The following is a 9722-nucleotide window of genomic DNA, read 5'->3' on the forward strand; positions in this document are numbered from 1 at the left end:
AGCGGCCATGGCTCACGGGCCCAGCCGCTCAGCGGCACGTGGGATCTTCCCGGACCGGGGCACGAACCCGTGTGCCCTGCATCGGCAGGTGGACTCTCAACCACCGTGCCACCAGGGAAGCCCCAATTTCATTCTTTTGCATGCGGGAATATCCAGTTTCTCCAGTATGCTGAAAAGACTGCCCTTTCCCCCATTGAATGGTCTTGGCACCTTTGTCAGAAATCAATTATTTCTGGGTTCTCTACTCCATTGGTCTGTATGCCTGCTCTGTTCCATTTTAAGACGTATATGGTTTCTTCCAACCTCCTCGTAACACTTGTATCCACTCCCTCAAAGAGAAGGGGAATGAGGAGGAAAAGTCTTAACCACAAAGGAATTTAATGTTATGGGGCCCTGGATTTGAATGCCAGGACAAGTGCAACCTTCTTGAGGTGCCCAGTTTTCAGATAAGCATTCAAATTGTTGGTGTTGAGCAAGCTATTTATTCTATCTGAATCCATCCACTTACTAAGGCACAAACATTCTCTACATTTTTTCCCCTGTTACCAAACTTAGAGGACCCAAATATGCTTCAAGCCATGTTGTTTTGAAATCCTACACAATGCGAATGAGATTGATGTCGTATGTGTGTTTAGCTTTTAACTCACAGAAGAAGGAGGTTTGCAATTAAACAACAGTTATTTATTGAGTACACTGTATGTGGGGCACTGTAACATAAAATTCATATTCATGGTGGCTTACAGTGTAGTTGGAGAGGCAAAGTATGGATATATATATATATGTGTGTGACTTGATGAGTACTTGGAGATGGGAGAGATGAAAACTGAAATAGTTGGCAAAATCTCCAAAGGTGGGGTCTTCAGGGGATTGTTAAAGAGGAAGAGTATATTAAGATTCAGGGTTGAAAGTGAAGAATACTGGGTATTGAAACACAAAGGCAGGAATGAGTAAGCTCTCTGGGGACAGCGAGAAGGGCAGCCGGACTAGATTAGCAGGTGTGTGGGGGAGAGCACGAGTGGATGGGTGGGGTGTGGCTAAGTTATGTAGGATTTTACATAACCAGGCAAAGGAATGTGCACCTGATTGATTAGACAGTAGGTCACCCTTAAAAGTTCTTAAATGATGTGATGAACTTTCTGAATGGAGGAGTGGGGTCCTGTTTTAGGTAGGTTGGTCCAGGAGGGGATGTGGGATAGATTATTGGAGAAGAGGAATTGATTCATTTCTCATTAGGGCTTCCCTGGAAAGAAAGAAAAGTAGTAGCTCTCTGCCCCAAGTCCAACTCCAGACTGAGGTATATTGACAACCCTTCTCACTGAAATCTGCTGTTAGAAAACGCACTGGATCTAAGATCCTATGAGGTCTTACCCACATTCAGCCCAGCCCACTGACCTTTTGTGGCATAAAATTTCCACTGCCAGTTCTGTTTTGCTTTGGCACCCTCCCCAGACTGCCTCATCATGGTGCTGCCATGTTTCCAAAGCTTCCAAGCTACAGGCAGGGCTGTAATTTTAGTTTCTTCATTTTTACAAAAGGTCAAGTTTTCTAAAGCTAGTAGTGGGTCAGCTGGAATTTGTCTGTGTTGAGAGAGAAGGTGCAGGAAAACTGGGGGACACCGCGGCTGACCTTCAGAGCCTTCTTGCCGTTTCTCCCCCCTCCTCCCGCCTCCCTTCCTGAGATGCTGAGCTTCATCAGGACCTGGTACTTCCTCTTCACTCAACGCTCTCCTACAACAGGTGAAAGCTGCCTCTGACACACACAAGGGTTTCAAGCCGCTCAGTCCCAGACGGGAATGTTGAGCCTTGCCAGGTGACATTCTGGGGGGTCACAGGGAAACAGAAGCTAAGCAGGAAGTGTCCTGGGGGCTAGAATCAGAGAGATGCAAGGACACCGGTGAACATTCTGGAGTGCAGCGCTGGACGACGCCCTGGGGAGAACCATCAGGCTGACCTCCCCTGTGGTCAGAGGCTGGCTGCATTTTCACCCTCCCCTCCCTGACTGAATACTCCCGACTCTGGCGTCTCCTCAGATGGCTACCCTGTTTGGTTTTGAACCAGGACAAACAAAGAGAAGGGGTTTGTTTTCCTGTCTGCTTTTGCTGAATGGAATCTCTGATTCTATTTACCAGTCGTGCCTCAGACGCCCTGGGGCTGGTTAGGACTTTAAACCCTGAGCACACTGGACTCCTAGCCTTACTGAATCCTCTTCTGTGTCCTGAGCCTGGTACAGACTTCATCCTTCCCCTTCACCCCCAACGTCCCTTCAATCTGTGGGTGATTCTGCAGCCAATTCCTGGCTAATATTTCACCCACAAATTAGTATTTCAGCTGAGCTTCCCCAAACTTGAGCATCCTTACCAGGTATTTTGGGCTTCCTCACAATGTAGTTATCTTCAAATCTGCATGCCTTTCTGGTATAATTCTGAAGCGGTGAAAAATCTCTAATTTTAAAGGGCATACAGTAAGCTCAGCCCCCTAAGGGGTGTTGCAGAAATCTGGAGTTCTAGCCTATTCATACCTAATTCCAGCCTTCCAGGAGTTTCAGACAAGATGTCTTAGAAAGCTGTGTGCTTTGGCGCTATATTTTTCACCTCTTTTTCCCTCTAACTGAAAATGGGGCGAGGAGCGTGCAAAGGGGCCCTGAATGAGAACGATTAGAAAGCAGCACACACTACACGAGGCGTCTTTGCCCTTCCTGCTTCCGCTCCCGGGGTCAGGAGGTAGCGGCAGCTCTCAGGTAAGTAAATTGGCAGATGCCCACGCACGTCCGGAGCATCCCCAGTCATCAGAGACTGCCCAGCGGGGGCGGGGGGCCAGCCTTCCGTCTGGGGTTTCTTTTAGAACTTTTGTCCCGAGAGCATCCTGTTCTGTTATATACATACCCACGGCCGTCGCCAAATTGCTAGGTTGAGTACAGCCGTGCTCAAGGGCCTGGCACTGGGTTAGGAACAGAAACTGAGCTTCAAGGCCCGGTGGGAGCCTGAGGCGGGAGCTGTGGCCCAGTCCTCCCCACACGCCCTTTGCACTTGCGTCTCCTCGTCCTCCTCCTCCTCCTACTCCTCGAGATCCCAGGCTTAACCCCTTCCTCGCTCGACTGTTGAGGCATGCCTAAATGTTTTCAGATGCACCGTCCAGAACATCAGGCATAAAGCCGAGCCCCGTCCATCACCCGCCCTCACGTGGGTGGGGGGGGTGGCTTGGCTGCTCCCCGCCCGGGAGGGGAAGAGGCTGAGCTGGGGTCTCTCGGAAGGGGGTCCTTGGCCCAGACGCACAGCCCCTGAGTGAGGACGCCCACGAAGGGAAGGGTCGGCGTCCTGCTCTATTTAGAACCGGCTTTCCGGCTAGTACAGGCCAGAGGGCCGCTCTGGCTATAATTTTGACTGGAGAGCCACTTGCCTTCAAAGCTCTATTTTCAGGCGTTTACCATTTTCTTTAAAGCCTCACAGGCAGGCGGCCCCGGAGCACTCAGTCTCCCGAGGAAGGAGCCCGGGAGGAGTTTGGTCCAGTTTCTCGGAGGGGCCGGAGAGGGCCTGTCCATCACCTAGATGGTCAGTGAGCCTCGGTTCGCTGCATGGACGGACCAGGAAGGCGAGTTACCGCCCGCTTTGCAGACTTGTGCTTTCTCCATCCAGCTGGCACAGCGGCCGGTGCAGCTGGACGGCCTGGGTTCAAACCCCACGTTGCTGGTTGTGAGACGTGCTTACTAGCCGTGTGAACTTGGGCAAGTTCCTCACCAGCGGCACCTGCCTTACCGGACGGTTGTGTAGGACAGGCACTGACCTGTAGCACATAAGCAACACATAATGACACGTTCTCTTTCTTTGTCTGTAAACTGAGGAAATGCTATTAACTGTGGTGCTGGTCCTTCTGCCTGGTGGACAGCAGGCGTGTCCACTGTGTGTGGGTGACGCCAGGAGGAGATGCGCAGGGAAGGAACGGCCCGGCTCCCACCCTCTGGGAGGGCCCGAGACTCCCAGAGAGACTCCCAGAAAATACGCAACAAGGGAGAAACCCGCTCCCCACTCTCCCTCGTGGAAAGGGCCGTGACACAGAGGCCTGTCACAGACTCGGGCCCGGGGGCACTTCCCCAGCCCGAGCGGGACGCCAGCTCAGCCCAGGGTCGGAGGGAGCTGCGGAGGGGTCTGCGGGCCTCTGACACGGCCGGCCACTCCTCGCGCCGGGCGGCCTCCCGTCTGGCGCGAGGTGTGAAAGAGGAGCTGGAGGACTGACAGAACTTGGCCTTGCGGTCAGAAAGGGGGACACAGACGTAGAGAACAAACGTATGGACACCCAGGGGTGGTGGTGGGATGTACTGGGAGATTGGGATTGACATATATACACTACTTTGTATAAAATAGATGACTAGGGCTTCCCTGGTGGCGCAGTGGTTGAGAGTCCGCCTGCCGATGCAGGGGACACGGGTTCGTGCCCCGGTCCGGGAGGATCCCACATGCCGCGGAGCGGCTGGGCCCGTGAGCCACGGCCGCTGAGCCTGCGCGTCCGGAGCCTGTGCTCCGCAGCGGGAGAGGCCTCAACAGTGAGGGGCCCGCGTACCGCAAAAAAAAAAAAAAAAAAAAAAAGATGACTAATAAGAACCTGCTGTATAAAAAAATAAATAAAATAAAAAAATAAAGACTAATATTAAATGAGTAAAAAAAAAAAAAAAAAAAGAACTTGGCCTTGCCAACTGACGGAGATTCTGGTCAGGGTCTCTTGAGCAGCTAGCTGATGGGCTCCTGTCACTGGGCCCGAAATCCGCCCCAGAGACTCTGGCTCCGCCTCCGGGCCTGGCCCCGCACTCAGAGCCCAGGCTCCGGGCTCACTGGTGCCGTCCTCAGTGTGTGTGAAGGGCCAAAGCCGTGTCCCCTAAGTCTGCCGCTGCCTCTCCTGAAGCCCCAGTCCACTCTGGGCTTTTACAATCAGAGTCCTTGCTTTGCTTTCTCCATCCAAATCCTACCTAAATCTGTCACGTCCATGTCAGTCTCACCTCCTCCATGAAGCTCTCCCTGCCTGCCCAGCTCACACCACCAGTCTCACTCTCCTAAGTTTCCTAGTTACCTGTTCCATTCATTTGGAAATTAGGAATTTACTTAATTATACGTCCCCCAATATTCGAGCACTCGTTTGACTGCAAGGCACTGGGGGGGAGGTGTTGAGGGACATCTCTAGAAGGAAAGGTCATCTTCTATCAAGAAGCTTAGATTCTAAAGGGATGGCCTGGAAAACTCCTTCCTGCCATATGTTGCTTTTCAGGTCTGATGGTATCATTTAACTCAGTAATAGTAATAATAAACAATTGAGGGGTGCTTGCTGTGTGTTGGTCCTGTTCTAAGGACTTTACGTGGACTATTTGACCTGTGATAGTCCTCCTGTAAGGTACGCGCTATTATTACTACTTTACAGATAAGGAAACTAAGACGCAGGAAGGTTAGACGATTGCCCAGCGCCAGCTCGCGAGAGAGCCGGTGTGTGAACCAGGCTGCTTGACTCGGCTGCTATGCTCTCAGCCTCTGTGCCGTATTTGCCCTGGGTTTCGCCTTCTCTGTCCAACGAGAGTGAAAGCCCCAGAGGCAGGCCCCTCGTCTCACCCCTCCTCACAGCCCTGCAGCCCTTGGTGCGCCGCCGCCTCTGTAGGTGGGGCTGTGTGCAGGCCGTGCTGCGCGCTCAGGGCCCAGGGAGGCCGTGGCCAACCGGCTGAGCAGCACAGAGGAGAAGGCGTCGCCCACGAGTCCTTAGGCCTGGGGCAACAGAACTGGGAAAGGAGTCCAGGACGCCAGGGCCCAGACACTGCTCTGTACTGTCTTCTAGCTCACACCGCCTCCTTGCTAACCCCGTGCCTGCCCCCAGCCCCGACCAGGCAGGCATCCAGCTAGGCCTTAGGAGGCCCTATGTGACGTAGGCCCACCGGGAACAGGCCCAGAAGCCATACTGACTTCAGGTTAATGCTTACCAGGACCAGGGAGACGCAAACGGCGCCTGGAACTGGGAATGTCCCGTCTTGAGGACAGACTCATCCACCCGCAGATGTACCAGCCTCCAGCATCTTCGGGATTTCTTACCATATCTGCCAAGTTACAGGGGTTGTACGTCTGAGAACAGAGAGCACTTCAGGCAAGAAAATATCTGTCCTCATTCATGGGACAGATTCCCTGAAGCTTAATGAAAATCTTGCTCGCGTGCTAGTTACTCACCTATCACGTTATCTATTTCTTTCATATTCATTGATCGCCTGCTTAGTATAAGAAGCTATGTAAGCACGAAAGACGCACACACAAAACCTGGCTTCCTGCCCTCCAGCAGCTCACAGTCTCCTACAGGAGACGATTCTAGCTCTAGACACACGTATCTACAACGTGAGTCGTGTGATAATGATTATCCTAGCAACCATTTATTAACTGCTTACCCTTTGCATCTGTGCTAATAAATGAGTTTATCTCATTTAATCTTTATAACAAATCTGGATATAATTATCCCCACTCCACACATGGTGGTTAAAGCTCTGAGAAGTTAATTTGTAGCAGAGTTACGATTCAAGCCCAGGTTTGTTGGACCTTGGAGTCTGCTGTTCTCTTGAGAGGTTCAGACTGAGCGCCAATGAGAACAGAGGTCAAGGTCACTTTTGGCTTAGTTGACCAGAGCATCTTGGTGGAAGAGGATCCTGTAGAAGTCTCTTCTAGATGACGCTTCCTTCTTCTTTTTTTTTTTTTTTTTAACTTTTTCTCCAAGCTAGCCTCCACAGAACTACCAAATTAACCTTTCTAAGATACAGCTATGATCATCATGAACTCCTTTGCTCAGAAACCTTCAGTGATCCCCCTAAAAATCCCAAACTACTCTTAAGCCTGACAGTCAAGGTCCCCAGGGCCAGGTCCCTCCAGGCTCTCCAGCCTCCTTTCTGCTCCCTCCCCCGTGTTCTTGGCCAAACAGAACTGTTTGCTCTTCTGTGTGCCTTCACCACCACGGCTTCTGATCGCCTTCAGGCCACTCCGTCCACCTAGACTCTCTTCCTCATCCTGGTCTCTCCAACTCTTGCCCACCCTTCAAGGTCCCACTGAAATGTCACTTGCTGTGTGACAGACAATTACTAAGCTAGAGTATATTTATTTATATATTTTTAAAACATATATTTATTTATGCATCTCATTTTCTCCAGTGGACAGCTAGTTCTTTGAAAGCAGAATCCAAATCTCATTTGGTCTTCTATTTTCCCATATCCTAGTATATCTTTATGTTCTTCCATATCCTAGCATCCTAACCTGATTAGCGCTCCATAAATATTTATTGGATAAGTTAATTTTTAAAATCAAAGAATAAAATAATTCAGTGGGCGGATCTGAATGTGTCGGGCCCTCCCCTGCCAACCTGCCTTCGAGGGGCTCCTACCATTACACGACTTGCAAAGATATCTAGACAAGTATACGTTTAGGGTCCTAGAAAGCTGGGACAGAATTGAACCCAGCAGGTTGAGATTGTGGAGAACAATGCTTCATTTGCACAGCACACTGTTCAGGAAAAGGATGGGACTAGAGTTTAGGGTGGGGGAGAGGAAAGGCTGTAACAGAAATGAATTTCATTCTTTGCAATACTGCCCAACATCCTGGTATTTGGGGAATGTACCTCCCTTGTCCGGTGTGAACTGTGGCACCCTCGCCAAGCCCGGCAGCCTAGACTCGCCCTGGTGGACCGGTTGGTTTTCCGCTGAGCCCCTCCAGACCTCCTGCCCCCTCACTCATCCCGGGGCACATGATGGATGTGAACTAAGTCTAAGGATGGATGCTCTTGGGCCAGTGGAGCTTGGGCCCCGGTTGATAAATGACCACTGGGCCTTTAGATTCAGAGCGATGTCTTGTGTGGATGGGAAAAGCCCCTCCCTGACTTGAGCTCATTCTTTCGGGGTCTCCCAGCACTGAGCATGCTGAGAGGGCTGTCTCGGCAGGAGGATGAGCCCCAGAACAGGCGTCTTTACGCAGGATCTGAAGGTGAAAGGGGAGCTGCACCTGGCGGGGGCGGGGCCTGGGAGCTGGGGATCCTTCCCATCGATGAGACCAGCTTTCCACTTCTGGGATGACAGGGCTGCAGGCCCACAGTCTCGAGGGTAGAAGTGTATAAAAACAGCACTGTCGGGGGAGGGGTCCTGCCTCTCGGGTGGTTTCTGTTCCCAGGCCCCTTTCCTGGCTCCATTCACCTTGCACCTGCTGCCCAGAGAGCCCGGCCTCCAGGTGAGGTCTGCACATGCAATGCTCCACCTTAGAGCACGCGGCCTGAGTCTGACATGCCTTTCCAAACTTAAGGAGCCTGTAATAGCAGGTTGGGAAATGGGACGCTTCGAGGTCCCATTAAAAGTCTTGTGGGACTTCAGGGCTCAGATCTGTGGAAAACGAGGAGAAGGTAAATGTAAACTTATTGAAAGCAACCCACGTGAGAGCAGGATCTCCTCACCCAGGGTCCACGGGGAATTCAGGGGATGGTGAACCCGCTGAAACTATGTGTGAAAATTATCCATGTACGGGTAGGTGTGGCTGCATTTTTTTCTGGAACAAGGGTCTGTAACCTTTATCAGATTCTTAATAGGTCTGTGACCTCCTGAAAAGTTAAACAAAACAACACAAAGCATTTTTCTAGAGGATAAAGGTGGGAACTGGGTGTCAGGGGAATTTGTAGGACATTCCAACTCCTCCCATTTCCCATGTGCTGCAAACATGTGTGCAGTGGGAAACAATGACAAATGCAGGGAAGTGACAGGTCACCTTTTACAAAAGACCTTCAAACGGGCAGCATCCTGAGGCTTTCCGGGGTTTTCTTATAAAAGTTGTCCCCCTCCGCTCCAGTAATGCCATCCTTCTCACCTGTCCCCATCCTTCCATCTTGCCTTCACCGCCACAGGACCGCCTACTCCACTCTGCGCTCCTCGTGCGAGGGGACCGAGGCCAGGAGGGGACGGGGCTCGTTGGTCAGGCCGGAGTAGGAGCCAGTCCAGGAAAGGCTGAGCACGCCCTCCATCGGACCCCGTAGGAGCCAAACTCCTCAAGCTTCAAAAACTCCTCTGGATTCCTCCAAGTAATTGTCACCGTACTTTTAGTGTCCGTGAATGAAAAGCTACATGCTGATAGAAAGCTACAGGGCGTTCAATAACCCTTTGGATATGTGCTTTTAAAATCACAGCAGCATCTCTGTGTGCTTGGAAAACAGCACAGCACCTACTTGCAAGGTGATTTATTTGGTCCAGAGGCAATGCTTAGCGTGCATGTAGTGTCAAGGACCCCCTACTGTAACTGAGGACCCTCCCCGACCCCACAAAGCAGGAATCACTGGTCTAATTTCAGCTCTTCACTTCACAGTGGAGGAAACTGTGGCCTAGAGAACGAAGCGCTTCGTTACAGAACCCAGGTCCCCTAACTACCTCGTGGGCTCTTTGTAGGATGCTCTTAGGGCACCCAGTCTCCCATTAGCCCTGGGACTGCTCCCCTTCCCCCAGCGGCTCCCCGCGCTAAGACGCCTCTGAAGGGCACCCGAGGGAAGGAGTGACTGCTCAGGGCTTGCGGGGCCTGGGAAACAATCAGAGAAGAGAGCCACCATGCAATGCCAGGCCTTGGCAGCAAACTGGACCACGAGGCCCTGACGACGGCCGCCAGGGGCTGAGGGTGAATGGGCTGGGAAAGCCCACCTCCTTCAGTCCTCACAACAGAGTTAAGTATTATCTTTATCATCTTCATTTTACAGAGG

General features: G+C 51.6%; 1 long non-coding RNA gene across 1 annotated transcript in view; it reads right to left on the bottom strand.

Moving 5' to 3' along the window:
• LOC114486458 (uncharacterized) overlaps positions 1 to 6371 on the bottom strand; it is a 9431-nt gene extending 3060 nt beyond the window's left edge. Inside the window, exon 1 of the long non-coding RNA XR_003680236.1 lies at positions 5950 to 6371. This is a non-coding gene — a long non-coding RNA (uncharacterized lncRNA). The remainder of the gene's footprint in view (positions 1 to 5949) is intronic.
• Positions 6372 to 9722: the final 3351 nt, after the last annotated feature.

This window comes from Physeter macrocephalus, chromosome 6 (assembly GCF_002837175.3).
Source record: "Physeter macrocephalus isolate SW-GA chromosome 6, ASM283717v5, whole genome shotgun sequence".
Lineage (NCBI taxonomy): Eukaryota > Metazoa > Chordata > Mammalia > Artiodactyla > Physeteridae > Physeter > Physeter macrocephalus.